This window comes from Megascapheus bottae, chromosome 18 (genome assembly GCF_031878675.1).
Source record: "Megascapheus bottae isolate mThoBot1 chromosome 18, mThoBot2.hap1, whole genome shotgun sequence".
Taxonomy (NCBI): domain Eukaryota; kingdom Metazoa; phylum Chordata; class Mammalia; order Rodentia; family Geomyidae; genus Megascapheus; species Megascapheus bottae.
In genome coordinates this window covers 33,886,774-33,908,546 of record NC_143526.1, presented here as the reverse complement: position 1 = coordinate 33,908,546, position 21,773 = coordinate 33,886,774, and the positions used below count along the sequence as shown (strand labels likewise).

The 21,773-nt window shown below is 46.0% G+C and overlaps 1 protein-coding gene and 1 pseudogene across 3 annotated transcripts in view; one reads left to right on the top strand and one right to left on the bottom strand.

Annotated features, from left to right (window-relative positions):
- The window catches only part of LOC150050474 (uncharacterized), a 542,379-nt gene that overhangs the window by 479,740 nt on the left and 40,866 nt on the right, over positions 1-21,773 (bottom strand). The gene's annotated exons all lie outside the window — the stretch shown is intronic.
- On the top strand, positions 20,372-20,757 carry LOC150050475 (ubiquitin-ribosomal protein eL40 fusion protein pseudogene; annotated as a pseudogene).

The following is a 21,773-nucleotide window of genomic DNA, read 5'->3' as shown; positions in this document are numbered from 1 at the left end:
GGCAATTATCAAGGTCTAATGTCCATCCTGAGAGAATGTCAGATGAAATTATTCTAATTTCCTTTTTGGTGAGGTACCCATGCTTGGAACTGATAATATGTACATTTTAGACAAGTATTCACTCAAATGTTTATAGAGAGGTCACTGTCTGCAGACGCTGGGCTTGCACTCAGGATGCAGGGCGAGTAGGGCTAAAAGAAACCCTGTGTCCATGAGTGGCTGTGAAGTGGGAAGCAGAGACAGTATGCAGATCAACAGCAAGTTGGCTATGGTCCATGAGTGCTATGAGGAGAAACAAAGATGAGGAAAGGGATAAACTGATTTGTTGGCAGGTTGCAACACTAAAAATGGGGTAGTTAGAGGAGACCAAAATAAGGAGACATAAGGAAGAGAGTCCTACAGCTTCCTGGGGCTGGCAACTCACAAGCCAGGGAAATAACATGTGCTCACAACCACATGTATACCAGACCATGTGGGAGACAGGAGCCCTTCAGGAGTTGAGCGGAGAGAGTGAGAGGAATAAAAGTAGGGAGGGGAGGCTCACAACAAGCAGGCCTGGTGAGGTCAAGGCTTTCTGTGTAGACAAAGCATGTAGTATTGTCTGCCTTACTGCAGCCACTTGGAATTAAGCAAGACAGGAGGGACACACCATGTGAATGTCACTGGAAAACATGAACAAAGTAGATAACTGAATGAGAGAATATGGTGAATTCTCAAAGAAAAGTCAAAGACTCCAATCCGATATGCAACAATAACAAATTCTACCCTCCTAGGCCCAATTCACAAACATTCACAAATGTTCTAGAATGTTTACAAAAGCACTGTTCACAGTCTTCAGAATATCCCGTTCATAGAAGGGAGGATTTTCACACCACAGAATATTATACAGCAAAGAAAATAAATGATATTCAGCCCAATGCAATAATATGTATGGACTTCCAAAATGTAAAGTTGAGTAAAAAAAATAGAGAAGCAAGGGCTGGGAGTTTAGCCTACTGGTAGAGTGCTTGCCTAGCATGCACAAAGACCCAGGTTTGATTCCTCATTAAAAGAAAAAAAGCCGGAAGTGGTGCTGAGGCTCAAGTGGTAGAGATCTGGCCTTGAGAAAGTCCAAGGACAGTGCTCAGGCCCTGAGCTCAAGCCCAGGATTGGGAGGGAGGGAGGGAGGGAGGGAGAGAGGGAGAGAGGGAGAGAGAGAGAGAGAGAGAGAGAGAGAGAGAGAGAGAGAGAGAGAGAGAGAGAGAGAGAGAGAGAGAGAGAGAGAAACAAGAGTGTAGTTTTTTTGTATTTTATTGTCGGGGTAATGTATAGAGAGGTTACAGTTATATTCATCAGGTAGTGGGTGCATTACTTCTCAAACACTGATGCCCCTTCTCATGTTTTTCTACCTTCCCTTCCCCCACCCTCTCCCAATCATCTTGTTTTCCCCTTTACCTTCCCTATTTCAAATAAACAAATAAACATGTATACAATACACCAGGTACCAAAGTCAGATACAGTAACCACATGAGATTAACCATAAGAGGAGAAAAAGAGAAAAGAAATAGCTTCACACAGTACATTAAGAACAACAATCACAAAGATAAATCTCTTGAAACAAGAGTTTTATACTATGCGATACCATTTATGTAAAGTGTAAAACTGGGGCAAAACCCACTTAGTCCATTAGAAGCCGAAAGAGTGTGATTTTGTGTGAGGTAACAACTGGGAGGGAAATGAAGGATTCTGGGGCAGATCAGATAGCTTTCCTGGTTAAGAACTTTTCTATTTGTGTACCAAAGTTTAAAAACTCCTAATTAGAAGGCATGTTTAGTTATATAGAACCAACAAAATTGCATCCCCAACCAAAAAAAAGTGAAAAAGCAAAAGACCAAATTCTATACATAATCACAACATGACATGGGCAACTTTCCAATCCCATTTTTCTTCTCTTTCAAGGGGGAAAGACTAAACAAAAGCTACTGGCTCTGCTTAGGGAGCCATAGTTGGGCATGAGGGAGGCACACACAAAATGCACATACAAGTCTATTAGAGGGCTGGGAATGTGGCTTAGTGGTAAAGTGCTTGCCTCACATACATGAAGCCCGGGGTTCAATTCCTCTTTACTACATAAACAGAAAAGAAGTGGCATTATAGCCCCAGTGGTAGAGTGCTAGCCTTGAGCAAAAGAAGCCCAGGGGCAGTGCCCAAGCCCTGAGTTCAAGCCCCAGGACTGCCCACCCCACCCCTCAAAAAAAAGGCTGTTAAAAAAATTACTCCCGTGAGCATGATCTCAAGAAACCAGAGTTTGGCAGGCGCGGTGGCTCATGCCTGCAATTCTAGCTACTTAGGAGGCTGAGATCTGAGGATCAAAGTTCAAAGCCAGCCTGGGCACAAAAGGACCCGTGACTCTTGTCTCCACTTAATCACTAGAAAATGGGAAGTGGGGCTTGACTCAAGGGTAGGTTGGTAGCCTTAAGCTGAAGAGCTCAGGGACAGCGCCCAGGCCGAGCCCAAAACTCCATGACCCACAGGAAAGAAAAAAAGAAAAGAAACCAGAGTGTAAGAAGAAACAAACTGAAAATGTCGCCTCCAGTATGGAGGCATGGCTCCAGTATAACACAAAGAGGTTCCTTATGTGTTACCTAGTCAACCCACAATTCCTTGTTCAGCCCCTTGTAAAGCACAGGATTGTTTTCATAGCACTGGGAACGTGGGTTAGGAGAGACCCCTCTTCATTCTTCCAGAGATGCAGAGTATGCCTGTAGTGGTATCTATATTGAGAGTCTGGTTTGTCCCAAACCAGTGGCAAAGAGAAGTGCTCAGCATAACTAGCATTAGAGAATGTGCTGTGCGCTCTCTCCCACCCCAGATCTGGTTCCCTGAAAGGGAGGGTAGAGGCCTCAGGCTCCTCTCCCTCCTTTGGTCATCACGGACCAGTCATCCACCATTTTCCCCCAAATCTTCACTGTCCTTCAGCAGAACTGGGGCTAGAGTAAACTCCAGAATGAACAATGAAGCAGTTGATTTTCTCAGCCTCTAACTCCATACCTAAGGAAGTCTTAAAGAAAAGAAGATTCCAGAAACTTGAGACCAATAGATAAGTCAAGCGGGTGTCAATGTTAGCCGACACCTGGAAAAGCCATTCCTCATAAACCAACCCGTATCCCTAGTACCACACATATTGCCATTGTCACTCAGGGTCATGTTGTGAGGGAAGGGTGAGACTTGAAGCTGTCACAGAAGATAAACCTGGAGGCTGTGGAAGGTTCTGGTCTTCCCACAGAGCCTTGCTTAGGATGGGTCAGGTGGGCATCTCTTTTATGCTCAGTAAATAGGGACTAAAAAGGAAGCTGAGGATGGCTTCCTGGTTGTGAACCTTGCCCCAAGTAGGGAGGGCAGCTGCCCAGTATTCAACATCCAAAGAGGTAGTTTGTAAAGTCAGTGCATTCATCCTGGGCCAACATCCAGCAGGACTGATCTAAAGAAGTCACAGGAACTGGGTGCTGGAGGCTCATACCTGTCAAACTAGCTACTCAGAAGGCTCAGATCTAAGGATCAACATTCAAAGCCAGCCTAGGGAGGAAAGTTTGTCAGATATCACCATTTAACCACCAGAAAACTGGAAGTGATGGCGTGGCTGAGTGGTAGAGCACTAGCCTTGAGAAAAAAAAAAAAAAAGATTGCTCAGGGAAAGTACCCAGGCCTTGAATTAAAGCCCCAAAACCAAAACCAACAGGAAAGAAGGAAGAAGGGGAGAGAGGAAGGGGAAAGGGTAGAAGAAGGAGGAGGGGAACAGGAAGAAGAAGTGGAAGAGGAAGAAGAAGAAGAAGAGGAGGAGGAGGAAGAAGAAGAAAATTAATCACAGGACATGGTCCAGCAGACCAAGGACATGTCAAAAGAGGGCTAGGCAGATTCCTACCACGTACAACAGTGTCAGGGCAGGATTCCAGCCCTGAAGAGTCTACAAGGCCAGCTAGCACAACTTATAACTTTGAAACAGTGTTTCATGACCAAGCCAGAGGCACTTGTGCTACCCTTGAATCACTGTGGAAATCTGTGGCCTGGTAGACCCCAGGTCATTGCAGAACTGAAGTAGCCAAGTAGAGGCCAGAGAATGGTGGCTCGGCAGCTGTCCCTGCTCTCAGGAACAAGAGCTCCAATGGAATAGACCAGGAATGGCCAGTTACCTGATCGTCCTGCCCCATTCCCCAACACTAGGGCTGTGAGTACAGCTCTCCGCCTTTGCAGTGGCAAGCTGAGCTGTGTGTGTTGGGCAAGGGACTGTTCCTGCCATGGGAATCTAAAGAAGGTCATTCATGGACACAGAAGCCACCAGGCTTTTCTGCTACTGTATAGCTACTGTAAGCCCCCTTGGACTCGCGTCCTCCACTTTCGCCCAACGCCAGCTTCTCCAGACACCTCAGCACATGGGCTCCTCCTCCTTTTTCTTTAAAACTCATTCCTGTTTTGTTTATAATCCCAACATTTGGGAATTTCCCAAAACTCCCAGAGACTTTTCCACATCAGTTACTTCCGATCACATTTTATTTCCCCCTTCTCCAAAGAGAAACCACAAGAGCGCAGAATTTCCCTGGACACGGGATTGTAGTTCGAGGCCACTGGGCACAGTAGATCTGACTCCTGTGTCACTTTTATGCATGTTGAATTTTTTTAAAATCACAACAAAGGTTGGCTTCCGCAGTTGTGCATGCTGAGGCCTTCACAATGCTTGCTGTCGGAGAGCGGCTGATTACCCTACTCCATTTATCAAAGTGTCACTTCCCTGACAGGCCCTAATAAATATCCTGCCAGAGACCCCGCACCTGGCAGCCGCACCACTCGGCAACACGCCGCTAACCTAATTTGCTAATTGCTGCTTTCCCCATTAATTTTAGTCCTGTCTTGTTTGGTGTTGACATGGAAGGAAAAGAAATAGGGTGGAAAAAACAGAAAAGAAAGAAAATATCTCAGGGTACCCCACCTTCCCACCCCTTTATACAATCACTCACTCATACTCACACCTAAATATCAACTTTCCTCTCTCTTTCCAAACCATGGTGAGGAGTAGACCAAGCATTTAAAGGTGCAGGGAACATATTTAAAGAAGGAAAAAGAAAGTCAAGACACATGCCTGATAGTAGAAGAAAGTGTTTGAAAACAGGGAAGTTGTAGAAATAGGAAGGACCTGGGGTTCGTATATTAAGATGGCTTTGGCTTGGAGGAAAAATGCAAGGAGTTCTTAAGTCCAGTCCACCAGGCCTCTCTTCAGGATAGATACCTTCCAGGTCTCTCCTCTAGCCACCAGATAATCTCAATTCTCCCTGAATCACAGGAAAATCCTGCCTCCCTCTGGTCTCATTTTAAGCAATGGTTTCCAAAATAATATCACAATCTGTCTAAGGCTAGATCTTCCCAGCCAGGACTGTGACCCATCCAGCGTGTTAACTCCTGCCAAAAGGCCTCAGCGATGGAACGCCTGGCCATTTAATTAAACTTCATTGTGGTCGGATCCAATGGGTTTTACATCTTGTTGAAGAAACAAAGACAGGAATGAGAAAACACTTCTCCATGAGCAAAGAGAAAGGAAGACACCGCCTCTTCTCCATGATGAACAAAGTGGTCTGAAGATGGCCTTCTCCCTTTATCTTGGTATTTAGCTCTGGTGTTCAGCAAGAGGTCCCAGACCAGATGGAGAAGAATCTATTTTGAATGCTTCCTTATTGTAGATTTTTATTCTAGTTATGCCAAGATAGGCAAGATAGTGCTGTGCAACTGTGACTGTCATTATGGAGTTGATAAAGACAGCGCCTGCTTATTGGAGAAAACTACTCTGCACCTTCAGAGAAGTGTAAAGAAGAAACCAAAAGCCCTTGGATGTCCCATTACTCTGACAGCCATCATCAACCTCTGGGCATCTTACAGTCACCTTGGTGCCACTTCATCTGTCTTGTTTTGTTTTTCTGTTTTTCTTTTTCATTCATATGCAAGGTTCTTTCTCTGTGTTACCAGGCACTTATCTTCTTTTTCTTACCCATTTTACTAGGACTTTTGGAGTTAATTCTATGCATATGGACACTTACTTCCTTATTTTCTTTTCCATGAGTCTGTAGTAAAAAGCCTTTGTACCTAACATCACCATGCCATCACGCATCTGTGCATTTTATTACCCCAGGGATAAATTATTAGGTATGGGTGCACCAATTTAAAAGACGTGCATGTTTAAAACTTAGAAAAAAATATATTAAGTGAAGTAAACCAGATCCAGAGAAACAAAGGTTACATGGTTTCCCTCGTCTGTGGTTGATAGGATGTACCTATAAATCTAGAAGTAAACATGTTGAGTGTTTATGTAAGTGGTTACAAATGAACTGACAGAAGTATAATAGACTCTATAGAGAGATCAAATAGCATAATCTTAAAAAAAAAAAGACTAAGTCAAAGCCCAGCACCAAGAAATTGGTATGGGGAAAGGGGTAGGTGAATGAAGGGGGGATAAAGGGAGAAAACAGTCAGGAAGGCATTATATACCACAAAATTTTAAACATCAGGGGAAGGGGTGGGTCAAAGGGGGTGAGAATGTTAAAGGGGCGACACTGATCAAGATCCATTATATTCATAAACTGCTTTATAAATAGCACCTCCTTTGTATAACTGTATAAAGATCATTATAATTATTTTTGTCAGTTGTGGAGCCTGATCTCTGGGTCTGGGTCCTGTCCCTGAACTCTTCAGCTCAAGGCTAGTGCTCTACCACTTTGAGCCACAGTGCCACTTCCGGTTTTCTGGTGATAAACTGGAGATAAGAGTCTCACATACTTTTATACCCAGACTGGCTTGGAATGGGGATTCTCAGACCTCAGTCTCCTAAGTAGCTAGGATTACAGGTGTGAGCCGTCAGCAACTGACTTAAGATCATTACAATTTTTAATGAGCCTTCTCCAATTGTGTCTAGAGTAATACTGTACACATTTATATGGAAACTCTGCCTATGTTACATACAGCCTTATTCCCTAAAGCCACAAATTAATCAGTTCTTTTTTCTTTTAATTTTAAATCACTGCTAACTCTGACAAATGACTTTCTTTTATTTTCCTTTTTTATATTAATTGTGAAGCTCAATATTTTCTATATTTGTAGGACATTGGTACTTATTTTATAAGCCTCATTTTCAAATATATTTTCTATTAGAGTATTTGTCTTTTTACCAATTACTGACTGCTGAGAAATTTCTTTTGCCAGTCCTGGGGCTTGAACTCAGGACCTGAGCACTGTCCTTGAGCTTTCTCAAAGCTAGTGCTCTATCACTTGCTCCACAGCATCATTTCTTGATTTTTCTGTGTATGTGGTACTGAGGAATTGAACCCAGTACTTTGTGTATGCTAGGTGAGCACTCTGCCACTAGGCCATGCTCCCAGGTGTGAAGAGAAATTTTTTATCTTTTAGGGATATTGGTCCTTAACTATGTACAAATTTTTCATATATTCTGACTACTGGACCACCAACAGAGGAAAACATTTGCCTATAATAAAATCCAGGATAAGAAAGTAATCAAGAGTCACAGAATTTGTGGACATGCCTCCTCTATCCAATTAGGGATTGCCAACTGAACACTGAGGAGATTTGCATACCAAGATGAGGAAGGAGGTGATTTTCAGATCCCTGAGCTGTGAGACAGACTTAAAATCCACTGTCCTTTTCTCATACTTAATCTCTTCCCCTGAGCTGATGTCCAGAAATAAGCCAGGGGAGCAATGATAGAGACTGTTCAGATGGAAGGCTGTGAGGGTGCCAGAGCTCAAACCTTACTTCTCACCTGGGCTCAAATGGCTTTCTAACACATTGTTTGAGACTCTATCATCTGAATCTGGGCACCGAGAGCCATTTCCCTGGATCACAGCCCAAAGAGTGCATCCGTACCACAACAGGGGGGGTTAAACAGGAGGAGGAAGTGGAGGGTCTGACCTATCATCACTCCTGGACACATCCAGGCTTCTCCCCTGACATCACGTGAGAAGTTATCCTCAACTTGGGTTGTCCAAGCTGCGCACTACAAAAATTCAGGATACGATGTTCATGCACAGTATGATGTAAACACCTTCTCCCCCATCCTCCACCCCGCCATTCAGAAGGATATCATAACGACCTGCCTAAGCACCGCCAAGAAGCTTCATACAAGAGAGGTCCACTGGATGGTGAGGACCTCCGGGACTCTTCTCAAACCCAATTATCTGATGGATGAGGGTGAAGCCCCGGGTAGGGGCTGTGGTGTCACTGCTTCTGTGAAGGTAGTACTAATTTGAGGATGGGGGAGGATTTATGGATGGAGAATTCCTGAAAGGAGTGGACCAGGTACTCTGAGGAGTGGTGGGACCAAAAAAAAAAAAAGCATTGCCCTTGTGGAGGCCAATTTGGGGACCAAGAGATGTCAGGCTTGTATGCCTTTGCTGTGAGCCTGTTGTGCTCAGAGAGCCCCAGATCTAGCCACAGCTGGCCTCAGATCCCTCCCAGAAAGAGTGCATTGCCCACACCTCAGCCATTAAGCCCCGCTGAGCTTCTTTTAGATCGCTACAGTTGAACAAAATATTGCCCTGTTCCCAGCTACGTTAAAAGGGCCTAGTAAAGAATAATGGCAAAGATGCTCACAGCCAAAAGCTGCTCTTGGTGGCCCTTTAAGCGAGATTTACAGCCGGCATTTAGCAATGTCCCTGGAATCCTTGCTGGCACTGATGGCTGGGAAGTGTGTGCGTGGCGCCTCCTGGGGCCCGCAGGAGAGGCCGTCCTTCATTCCAGGCAGTTCTGCCTGCCCCCTGTGCTGTGCTGCCCCCCAGAACCCCTCCCAAGTCCATTAGGCCCCCCCATCTGGACTGCCCACTAATAATCCCTGCTGTCAAGTGCCTCCAGAGAGAGCTGGAAAAGGGCCCAGGTGGAGAGACCTTGAGGTGTGTAGATTTGAGAAACTGAGGCAGGGCACAAGTAGAAACATTAGGGAAAAAAAAGAGATAGTGGGATGTCCCTGGCTGAGGGTCCTGCTAACTTTTCATTCAAAGTGCATTTTAGAACCTCCATAAATGCATACAAATAGGGCTGAAAGGTACACAAAACAGGTAGCTTTGTCCTGTGCTTTTGTAACACATTGTCAAGAGGAGGTAAAAACAGGTAACTTCCCAAGAATAAAATATTATTTGTGTTTTGATCAAAGGAACACATCAGCCCAGGCTTGGGGGCATCTCTGAGGATGAAGATGGAGTTTCCTGTACCATCCAGTATGGTCACTACAAACCGCACCTGGCTACAGAAATGTGGCCCGTGCAAATGTAAATGATCTAGAAGTATAAAATACACACCCAGGCTCAAAGCTTACCATACTAATAAAAGAGAATGTAGGCTAGCTAAGTGACTATTTTTGTGCCGGTTTTGAGGCTTGCACTCAGGGCCTGGGCACTGTCCTTTAGGCTTTTTCATTCAAAGCTCGTACTCCAGCCTTTGAGCCACAGCTCCATTTCTGGCTTTTTGCTGGCTAATTGGAGATAAAGTCTCATACACTTTCCTGTCCAATCTGGCTTCAAACCATGTTCCTCAGAACTCAATCTCCTAAGTAGCTAGGATTCCAGGTGTGAGCTAGCTACACAGCTAGTTCAGAGATTTTTATATAGGTTACATATTGAAATGTAAGATTTGAGATATACAAGCTAAAAGTACCATCAAAATTTACAACTTGCCTCTCAGCCGCGTGTCAGTGCTTTCTTTCATGCCTATAATCCTAACTACTCAAAAGGCTGGAATCTGAGGACTGAAGTTCAAAGCTATCCTAGGCAGGAAAGCCAGTGAGATTCTTGTCTCCAATTAACCACCAAAAAGCTAGAAGTGGAGCTGCAGCTAAGTGGTAGAGCACCAGCCTTGAGATAAAAGACTTAGGGACAGTACATAGGTCCTGAGTTCAAGCCCCAGGACTGGTACCAAAAAAATTAAAAATTTGTTTCTTCTTACTTTTTTGTAACATAACTGCAGGAGCATTTTCAAGTACATTGATGGCACTCATTTATGGCTAGCTTTGTGTCTATTGCACAATGCTAACCTATGATGGATAGGAATTTGCCAGTTAAAGGAGATAGACCATAGGCCATTACTGATGAGTCAGTCATAAAAATCTGCCCAATCACAAGAAAGTCCATAGTCTAGAGCCCTCACAGATACACTGGGCTCTACTCACAGAAGCTGAGGCAAACACTGCTGTCACCTGTGCACACACAACAGACATCTGGGGCAAGACAACACTTGGGGATAGATGACACTCAAAGCCTACCTTGGGGCAATGAGTATGTGACTGGACAACTCACACCTGGCTGCAGGTAAGGGTTCTGCCTCAATGTCCTCCTCCCTTTGACTCCAGCATCCTGTTACGTTTCTTTTTATTTTATTTGTCAGTAATGGGGCTTGAACTCTGGGCCTGAGCCCTGTCCCTGAGCTCTTCAGCTCAAGGCCACTGCCTTACCCTTGGGCCTGGGCATTGTCCCTGAGCTCTTCAGCTCAAGGTTACCACCCTACCCCAGGAGCTACAGTGCCACTTCCGGTTTCCTAGTGTTTAACTGGAGATAAGTCTCATGGACTTTAGTGCCCAGACTGGCTTTGAACTGTGATCTCAGCCTCCTGAGTAGGATTAGAGGCATGAGCTACCACATCCAGCTCTGTGGTAATCCATGTATGGAATGTCTCTCATTCTATGCAACATGCCCCACAGGTGAATCAGGCGAATTCTTCTACTTCTTGCAACCCACAGAAATTCAAGGCAGAGATCTGTAGAAAGAAGATTAGCTAAGAAACGAGTTCTGTCATGACCAAGGGGCTAGGCATGCATTTGGCCCCCTAAGCAGTTCAAATTTAGAGAAAGTTAACCAAAGATACAAGAATCCCTTCCTGCCCCCCCCTTTGCCCCGCTGCCCTAATATTCAAAAGAGGTGGTGGGGTTCTCATGGTAGCTGTGTCAGAGCAAGAGTGAGTTTCCTAGAGAAGAAGAAATCAGTAAAGTGTCTGGAGACAACTTGTTCCTGAAAGCTCTCTTCATCCCTCTCATATCCAACTTGAATCTAGGTATCATGCCACATCTTCACAGTCCAATGGCACATGGTTGGGGGACAGAGAGGGATAAAAACACCAGGATGGATGGGACTGGGGCTTTGGCCTAGTGGTAGAGTATTTGCCTAGCATGCACAAAGACCCAGGTTCAATTCCTCAGCACCACATCCATAGAAAAAGCCAGAAGTGGTACTGTGACTCAAGTGGTAGAGCTCTATCCTTGAGAAAGCCTCAGGACAGAGCTCAGGCCCTGAGTTCATGCTCTAGCACTGGAAAGAAAAAGAATACTAATATGGATAGAATTATTGCTGTTCTGTACCAATTTCATGTAGGTGAGAGGAAAAAATAAGAACCTAAGGAAAAGGCCGTTCACATGCACATTAGCAATGTCCACTGCAAGCAAGACCATCGACCTCAAAACTCTGACTCAGCCACTAAGACAGTGAAAAGCAAAGAGAATTCCACTCTCTCAAAATAATAAAAGGAGCATGATTCTCCCTTGGAACCTAGAATCTCACGATTCTCAAACCCATAGGCTCCCAATGCCAAGTACCCACAGAGTCCACCTTAATGACGTATACTGAGGTCCTATGCTGGACCTAGTGGCTGGAAATCATTGATTGAAGGCCATAACTTTACAAAATGCTGAAAGGGCTGAAAACAGCAAAGAAAAATATCAGTTTCACTAAGCAGCAGTTAAAATGGCTTTCTATCTCTAGTCGGATTTTCCAACTGAATGCATGGCAATCACATGAGCACTTGAAGATCACAGATGCCCAAAAATCTTTCCTGAGTTGGTCTGAGGCCTACCATTTTGGATGGCCTGAGAATGTGCACATGATCACAAGTATACTGGGGGAAAGAATTACCCCTTAACTCTAAGTTCTGCCTAAGAGAGGGGAAGGGAGAGGAGGAACGAGTGGTCAGTACCCTGGACAGAGGCAATGGTCACCAGCATCAGGCCCCTAGGCCTTGGTTTCAGAAAATGAATGCCTGATAAGAAACATGGCTAGATAAGAAATAATTAGAAAACTGGGGCAATTAATCCACAGTATGTACAAAGAGGCTTTGGGAGTATTGAAGAGTACTCTCAGTATGCAAAGAAGTATAGTATAAAACCAGGTGCCATGCTCATGCCTGTAATCCTAGCTACTCAGGAGGTTAAGATCTGAGGATTGTGGTTTAAAGCCAGCCCAAACAGAAAAGTTGGTAAGACTCTTATCTCCAATTCATCACACACACACACACACACACACACACACACACACACACGCTCAGGAATGGCACATAAGCCCTGAGTTCAAACCCCAGGGCCAACACAAAAATAAATAAATAAATAAATAAACAAATTAATAAGTTCTCCAAGGAAGGAAGATCTAGTATGAAGCTAACCTAAGAAAAGCATTTCTTCCTTCCACAGATATTTAAGTGAACAATGCATATCTCCTAAACTCTGAGGGACCATGAACTTCCTAACATTAACATTTACACCAAAATAGCAATGTTCCTGACTTCTGTGCCATCAATTTCCCTTCCCGTATCCGTGGCAGGCATAACTAACCAACCTTACCATCCTTTCACTGTCAGCAAAACCCTTTCTCAGGCGACCAAGGCCAGTCAGTTGAAGGAAGCATCTAGAATGAGAACTTTGTGGTTCCAGATCTGGACCTGGAGGGTTAACAGAGGTTTTGTGAGAACCTTCCACATATACACAATCAGGAAATGGGTAAATGTGATCTTGTGTGGTCAATGAAGAGATCCAAGTGCAGGGAGCACTATTTGAAGCCTTTCTCAGCACTTACAGGACAGGGGCAGGGTTTGTAAGAGCAAGTTAGAGATCCACAAGGGAGAATTCACTCCTCATGAGGCTCAGTGGAGGCGGAAGGCCACTGCCTCTGGGCCATGCTGTGATTCCTCACCTGCCAGGTTACTGAGTTTCTGTCCCTGAGATCCAGTGCCCTTCTGAGCATCTTCAGGAGGCCTGAGAAGATCCAAGTCTCCGGATCTATGCCAGTCAGACTTTTGCTCAGGCCTAGTACCTTCCACCAAACCTGTTATCCCTAGAGCCATGCTCTCCAACTGTGCCACATCTGAGGGGCACCTGGGAACTTTGACAACCCCACTGCCAGGCCCCCATCCCAGACCAATTACCCAGCCTCAGCCTGAGGTGGACAAGGCTGCCAAAAACTCGCTCTGAGTCAAGTCAGCGCTGTGAGGTGACGTCCGAGGCAGAGACAGGCGGCCCGGCTTGCCAGCTGCTCACCCTCTAAACCCCATCCTCTGCCAGGCTCAGCACTGAGCCCTGCCAGGCCTGCTCCCCAAGGCGCAGGGTCCTCCAAATAAAAACAGGCGGCCAGAGTTCAGGGCCCGCTGGCGTTCTCCCAGTAAGCACCTTTTGTTCCCGGCTCAGAGCTGTTAATTAAAGAGCCGTGATTAATGAGGAAGCACTCCCAGTCCCTATCTAGGAGGAGAGGTCCTGGGGATGCTGACTTTGCTGGAGGGATCTGCAGTCAGATTCCAAATGGAGCTATTTATAGGTGGGCTGGGAGGGAGGGAGGTGCTCCTCCCCCCTTCCTCTCCCCTCCCCTCCTCTCCCCCGACCATCACCACCACATCACCATGGAACATGAAGGTGGGGAAATCTATTGAGGAAGAATTTTTAAAGGAGTACATCTTAGCAAGCCTGCATTCATATCAAGTCACCCGTGCATTAATTCCTTTGACACATATTTATGGAATGCCTACTAAGTGCCAGGCTCCAGGTCAGATGTCAAGGTTGCAACCCTGGTGAAGAGCCACCCCTGTGCTATTAGGGTTCACCCTCCAGGGGTGCAGCACACAAGTGGACAATGGTAAATGGCAGGGGGCGAAGCGGGTGGGGGGGGGAGGCAGTGGTCTGCAAAAGAGGACCAGAGCTCCAAGGATCTGTTGAAGAAAGAACTCAATAAACCCTGCCCACAGCACTGACTGCTGAACCCTGCGCTACCCCTAGTCTCACCTTTCACAAGGAAACCCAGGCTCAGTTGTGTTAAGGGAATTAAGGTCTCATAGATAGGGACAGATTCTGGGATTGAAAATGAGTGTTGCAAAGACTGCTAAATCTCTCCAGTCCTGTTTCCTCTTGTTCTTTTACACATGGCTGCTACTCTCCTTTAGCCAAGTTCCAGGACCCTGGAACAAAAACAAGGATGTCACGACCCCCTCAGAGGGCCCCTAGCACCCCAACTGTATACTGTCCTCCAGGCTCAGGAGGTTTGACCTTGAGAGATCTGTGTTGAAGGTACCCAGGTTTCAGCAGCCTGGGTTCCTGCAGGGATTTTGTGCAGCAGATCCTCCTCTGGCTCCTCCTGCAAGCAAATCTTGTGTGAGCAAGAAATAAATTTACCCACCACTCAGGAAACTGAAGCAAGATGATCCCAAGTTTAAGACCAACCTAAGCTACATAGCAAGACCTTGTCAATACAAAGGAGGGGAGGGAAGGAAGGCAGTGTAGAGGGAGAGGGAGAAAGGAAGGGAAGAAAGGGGGGGAAGGGAGGGGAGGAAGGGGCGGGGAAGGGAAGAGGAAGGTCATTGGGGGGAGACCCAGAGATGGCATGTTTACTTGTTGTAGCAGCTACTGGTGCCTAATGTTTGCAGATCTGCCTATTCTAAGCCCAAGTTTTATCTGCTCCGGTGGAACCCAAACCCTTGAGGCTAAGAGTCCCCTGAAATAAAAGGATTTGTTAATTCATTACAGAAATTAGCAGCAGGAAGCAGGAAGGAGCAGATCCTGGAACTTGGCAATGTGCTGCGGGAAGGCAGCAAGCTGGAGAGGGGTAGCAGCTTTTGAAAGGAAATACAGGGAAGCGAAGGAGAGGTTGTTCACACTGAGCTCACACTGCTTATTGATGGAAGGGGCAGGTTAATCTGCAGCAGTTGTGATCATTAATGTCGGCCATCTACTTGATGACACTGAAAGACTCCAGGAAATTAGTAAAGCACACTTCAGGTATGCGTGTAAGTGCATGTCCTTAGGTAAGCGGTATCTAGATCTGTGCACTGAGAGAAGACATTCACTGAGAGTGGAAGCACTGTCCAATAGCCCAAATGGTGCCAAAACACAGGAGGAGGAAGCTCATTGGCTCATCCTTGTTCCCTTCTCAGTGGATGTGGTTTCATTGTCGTTGACACCCATGGCCTCAGACCTCTTCAGTCTTTCATCATGGGCCCACACAGTGACTACAGAGTCACTTGAAGGGCTTCCAGGCTCTCCACCTGGGACCAGGTCTGAATCAGTGGTTGTCTCTTTGTTCTCATGATTCCAGCTTCTTGAACTAAGCACCTTACTTGGTTCTCTGAATTTCCAGAGGAAATCATTTTAGATTTACCTTATGTCTATACACATTTACATTCATACATACATACTATACATATACATATATACATACATATATACACATATGTGTGTAACATTCTTCTAGAAGACCTTAACTAACATGAGGAAAAATGTTTGAGAATAGATGGACAGTCCATTAAACAGACACGATTAATGGTCCAGGACTGGCTGAGGCAAATAGTTGAGAAGGTTTTGTGGCAGGCTGAGTACCAACAACACCAGATGTTCAGTGAGCTGTGGTCCGAGCCAAGCTTTCAGCCCATATTTGTCTCGCAGTGCTACCCTCACCTCCCCTTCCCATCCTGCAGCCCTTGTGGATTGAATACAGGACATCTCAAGTGTTGCTTTTCTATCACTTTCGTCACCCTCCTGTCACCATTGGAGATGAAAGGCAACAATACCTGATGTTCTCCGTCTTTACACTCAGGCCTGGCTCACCTCCTACACACACACACACACATGCACACACACACACTGCAATCCTGGTCCTTCTTGTAGCTAGAACCAGCATGGCTCCTCCCTACAGTAGGTGATCTGGGGAAAGAGGGTAGTACAGATGTTGTTCTGGAACCAGCTCAGAATTATGGCAGAGGATGTCTGTGGAAGTGATCCACAGAGGAGCACAGAGATCCTGGAGGCAGAGACTTGGCTCACATTCTGGGTCCCAAGCACCTCCTCCATAAAGTGGGTGCATGAAAGCACCGTGGCACAGTATGCAACATATAGAGACAGGAGCTTTGAACATATGTGCACACAGGCGAGTTTCAGAGTGGGAAGTACATGTAGAAGGATGGAAAGGCCCTGAGTTGCTGTGAGGTTGTTGGGTATTTTGGTGAATCAGCAAGGCCCAGAACCACCTTATACCCAGATGTGTCAATATTCAAGTTCATAAATTGTTCTCATTAAGACCATTTGGGCCTTTTCATTACTGAGAACAAAAGCATTCTGATTCATCTATAAGGCAAAATACATCACATCTCTGTGATCCTATTTCTCAGACACAAAATGGAAACATCATTCTTTTTTCCCAGAGATGATTTAGCTAATGGGACAATCATAATAATCAGAGTTTCGTAAGTGCTAGAGGAGCTGGCCTTGTCTGAAGCTATTCAAAGGGCTCAAGAAGAGCAATCTGCAAAACTGCTTCTCTCCTTACAGAGTTGGTGGCATACTGAGAGTTCATTTTACTCAAGTGGTTCTCACATCTTTTGGAAACATCACACTCTCTGTATAAATGTTATTCGGAAGGCCAGTGTCTAATGTGAACATAAAATGAGAATAATTTTGCTGTTTCTAAGCATATACACATGCATTCTGCATTTGCTTGCACACACACTGCACATGCATATACACTCTGTGAACACTTAAACACACTGTGTACATACATGCATACATACTGAACATATGCATGATGAACATATAAATGTGCCTAGTGCACACATGGGCACAAATGAATTCACACGCAGAATATGTGAGCATGCACACATATGCACTGTCTATACAAAGAATGTGCACATCCCTACATGATATATGCACATATTGTATGCATGCTAACACATTGTTCATATGCACCACACATGCACTTGGCAAATGGACAAACGCTCATGGAAACACGCTGTGACATGCACACAGATTGTGAAAATACACAGATATATTATGCACATTGACACACTGCATGTGTGTCAGTTGAACATGAGCACAAATATAGTGTATAAATCCACACACAAAATCCATATGCACACTAAGTATATGTGTATACATTACAAATACGCACACTGTCCCTATGTGCACACTGGACAGGCACACATACATGTCATATGCACACAGTGTGCATGTGAACACACTATACGCACATTCACACACTTAGACTGCACATGCATAAATACTCAATATGCATGCATGTATATACTGTGTGAAAATGTATATGCATTGTGCAAAGGGCTGCACACACATATGTCAAGCACACATGCAAACTCATGGACGCTCCCACCAGATATCTATCCATACCCACCCACACACCACATGCATTCAAAGCCTAAATGAAGAGGGAGTCCTGCTGCACACCAGCTGGGCAGCCGCAGACTTTCCACTATACCAGAGTAATTAGTGCTTTAATTAAAGTCCTCTCATTGCTCACTGGCCACAGGACCTGCACACAGACACCTGGCTTGGATCCTGGGCCTCTTGGAAGCTACAGATGAGCCAGGCCAATGTCGCTCAGGAGCTCAGTGTGGGTGGTAATTAGGGACAGGGACTTAGCTGAGGAACTGCAGCCAACCTGCTATTTCCTTTCTCTTCCAGGAAAGAAGGTCCTGCCAGTTCTTGGGTTCTACGGCTCCTCTGCCTCATTATGCCTTGGCTCTGGCTCACCACCTTCCCTGTATCCCAACACACACACACACACACACACACACACTAGGGAAGGGGGTGGGGGTGTGATCTACATCCCCAACACCAAGTTTAAGCTTTTTCTAAGAACACTGGCCATATTGAATTAGGGCTATCTTAAAGGCCCTTTTAATTTGATTGCCTCTGTAAAGACCTTTTTAATTTGATTGCCTCTGTAAAGACCTTATACATTTGTCTTTGGAGTCCTGGGGGTTAAGACTGTACCAGTGAACTCTGGGAAAGAGGCAGAGTTCAGCCCTGAAAGCAACAAGTATGTCACACCTTGGGAAGTGAAAGTCAATGGAGTCACTGCACAGCCTAAGAAACCAGAAAGGTGTAAGCCAACCTGGTGCAAGGAAGGTATAAACCAATCCCTGGGGTCCCCAGAACAAGTGGGATAGGTAAGACCAGAAAGTTGGTCAAGAACTGGATCATAACTGTCCCTGCCAGTTCTAATAAGGAGTTTGGATTTCTATCCTAAGAACTGAGTGAGGCAGAGCCACTTTACTGGGTTCTGACTTTGCCTCAGAGGGTACACTGGAAGAGGTCAGGTTGGAAATCACAAGGACACAGTGCCTTTGTAGGGTTTAGTACCAAGAAGAGGCTGAGTGTGCCTGAACAGGCCTTATGTGTTCTGGTGAGATCGTGCTCCCTAACAAGAACCCACTATAGCTTTGGATGCTCGCGTGCACACATCCCAAAGCCTACCATTTGGGAGGCTACTCCACGTTCATCCCTGCATCTCTCAGTGGTGAACTGAACTTGGCCTTGAGGTGACCTCCTGGCTTTCAGTTGAAACCTGCCTTAGCCACCAAGACGCAGGGTTCCACAGGAGTTTGCAAGCACTCCACTGTGAATATTTAGACCAACCCAATCACCCTGCCAGCTCCAGCCTGGTGCCAGAGGACATGGAAGTGGCCTCAGCTGTGACGAGTCCCCAGACTCTGCTTTCTGGAGCATAGCCTGGTGCCTGAGCACTCCCTTTTCCTAGAGCCAAGACCTCGCTACCATGGGCTGCTTTCCTTTGCTTCCTTCAGGCCTTTACCACTGTCAGCTGCTCCCAGCGTTGTCCCCATCAGCTGCTGAAGGGTGGTCCTCCCTGCCCTCCTCCCTCCCACCAGCCAGCAGAGCATTTGTCATCATTATTCACTGCTTTACACCTACGTTGGCTGAGACTCCCCACTCAATACAAATTCCCTCGGGGCCGGCTAGGTATCTATCTTGTTTAAGAGGGAGGAAGAGGGAGGGAAGAGAAAGGAAAGAAAGGTGGATGGAGGAAGAAAGGGAGAAGGGAGGGAGGGAGGGTATTTTGATGGTGAATATTTTATGACTTAAGAGTTTCTCAACCTCTGCTCTATTGGCATTCTGAGCCAGGTAGTTCTCTGATGTGTGGAACTTTCCAGAACATTGTAATGGTGAGCAACAGCCTTGTACTTTCTCTCTGTGTCTGTCTGTCTGTCTGTCTGTCTGTCTGTCTGTCTCTCTCTCTCTCTCTCTCTCTCTCTCTCTCTCTCTCTTTCCCTCTCTCTCTCTCCACCTCTCCTAGTTGTGACAATCAAAACTGTCTGTGAACATTGTCTAATGCCCTCTTCTCAGAAGCAAAACAAACACCACTGCTGAGAGCCCCTGGTCTAGTGGTTTCCATCATTAATCAATCATTAATCTCTTATTTCAAAAGTAATTTGAAAAGGAAGTCCAGTGCAGAAAGCCCTCAGTGATGGCCAGGGATGGTGTTACCTTGGGGCAGTGTTAAGTCAACTCTGATGGTACTGACCCTTAAAGTATCCTAATGACAAGGAGCCCTTGATCTGGGGCTCCGGGTCTGTCATTGAACTGGGCTCTGCTCATCGAGGCTGGAGTCTAGGGGATGTCTCTGCTTCAAGCTGAACAGGGGCTGGATGTGATTTCAGGCTCCACATTGGGCTCAGGTCTGCTGCTGGCATGTTCATACTGAGGTTACCTTGGACATGGTTGTCAGGATGGCACATTACCAGTGTGCATGCCAGAGAGCAAATGCCAAACCCTACAGGCCCATTCACAGCTTCTTCTTATCTCATCTGGTAATGTTGCCTTGTCCAAAACAAGTTATAGGAGCATGCCTAGAATAGAGCAGGCAGATGTGACTCCTGCCAGCTAAGAGGATGGGAGAATTTCTGAGCAATGATCTATGTGCCACGCCTGAAAACACACCGATCCACAGAGTCGGAACTTGTGGTAAAGAGTAAACTATGAGCCTCCACTTTCCGCTAATTGTACACTGTTTTGGTTTTGTTATGGGATTTTTTTGACTCCTGTAACTGAGTTCCAGAGGGTGGGTAACTTATAGAGAACAGAGGTTTACTTTTATGGGTATGAGCATCTGCTTGGTTCACAGTGAAAGATCTCATTGTGCTGCAACTCATGGTAGAAAAGCAGGAACAGAAAGCAGACATGTGCAGAAGAAGTCTGAATGCCAGCAAGAGGTCAGTGCCAGCCTTGGCTGTTAACAACCTGCTCTCTCAATAATGAATGTGTGCTTTTACTCGTCCACCCTGCGGCCAAGCAGATGCAGACATGTGGATCTTCGTGAAGACTCTCACGGGCAAGACCATCACCTCAAGGTCAAGCCCAGCGACACCATCGAGAATGTCAAAGCCAAAATCCAGGACAAGGAGGGCATCCCATCCGACCAGCAGCGGCTGATATTTGCTGGCAAGCAGCTGGAGGATGGGCGCACCCTCTCAGACTACAACATCCAGAAAGAGTCCACCCTGCATTTGGTGTTCCGTCTTCATGGTGGCATCATCGAGCCCTCCCTGCACCAACTGGCACAGAAGTACAACTGTGACAAGATGATCTGCGGCAAGCGCTATGCTCGCCTGCACCCCGGTGCTATCAACTGCCGCAAGAAGAAGTGTGGCCACACCAACAACCTCCACCCCAAGAAGAAGGTCAAGTAGAGCTGGCCGCCACCAGAGGCCAGGGTGGCCTCTGCCAGCCCCGTGCCCAGTGCCTGAATAAAATTTCCCTTACCTAGAAAAAAAAATAACGAATGTGCACTCAAGAAAGCTAACCCCATCTCTTGAGAAAGACCCAATCCCTCTTAAAGGCCCTACTGCCTCCCCACAGGCTAGCAAACATAGCCAAACCACAGCACCACAATCCTAACACTACATTAAGCCCCTGCCCATGGCTCCATACAGCATCACAGGGCTCTACCGGCTGGACCCCGGAATCTGTGCCCAGACCTATCTGCTTCCTCACACTCCTCACTGCTTCCTGAGCAAGTCAGTGTGTGGCATCCTTCAGCCAGTCTTTTTCTGGTGCCCCCTCTATGCCTGGCATGGAGAGCCCTATGGTAAGCATAGAGAACACAGACAAATGGGGTGACTAACCCCAGTCCCAGGGTAGGATCCCCACATCCACCCAGAACCACAGATCCTGAGTTCTTAGATGAACACCCGGCCATTCATCTCTCTGGAGTGTGGGTGGAGGTCTGAGAAGGGTCCTCTTCCTATCACGGCTCCAGAATCTCAGCCTGGGGTCCCTTTGATAAGGGGGACTGGTCTCTCGTCAAAAGAGCATCAAGTCAAAATCAAGGCTGTGTCAGCAGCCCCATGAAAATGAATAATGGCTGCAATTATGACCCATATAACAGCCCAATAAAACCTAATTAAAATGATCCACATCCCATCTGCCAAGTGAGGGCAAAGCAGCCAGGGAAAGTTGGAGGCCTGGGCAGTTCAAGGAGAGCAAGTAACAAGAAGAATCATAAAAGTATTTATACTATTATAAATATCCATTATACATTATTAGGATGCAATAACAGAGCTATGACACTCATGATGGTGGTGATGACAATGATGATGATGATGATGACGACGATGACGACGACTGCAGCTAGTATCTGTCATGTGCCACCAGTCAGCCAGCCCTGTGCTACAAGGAACTGGACCTGTGTTCTTTTTCTTTTCTT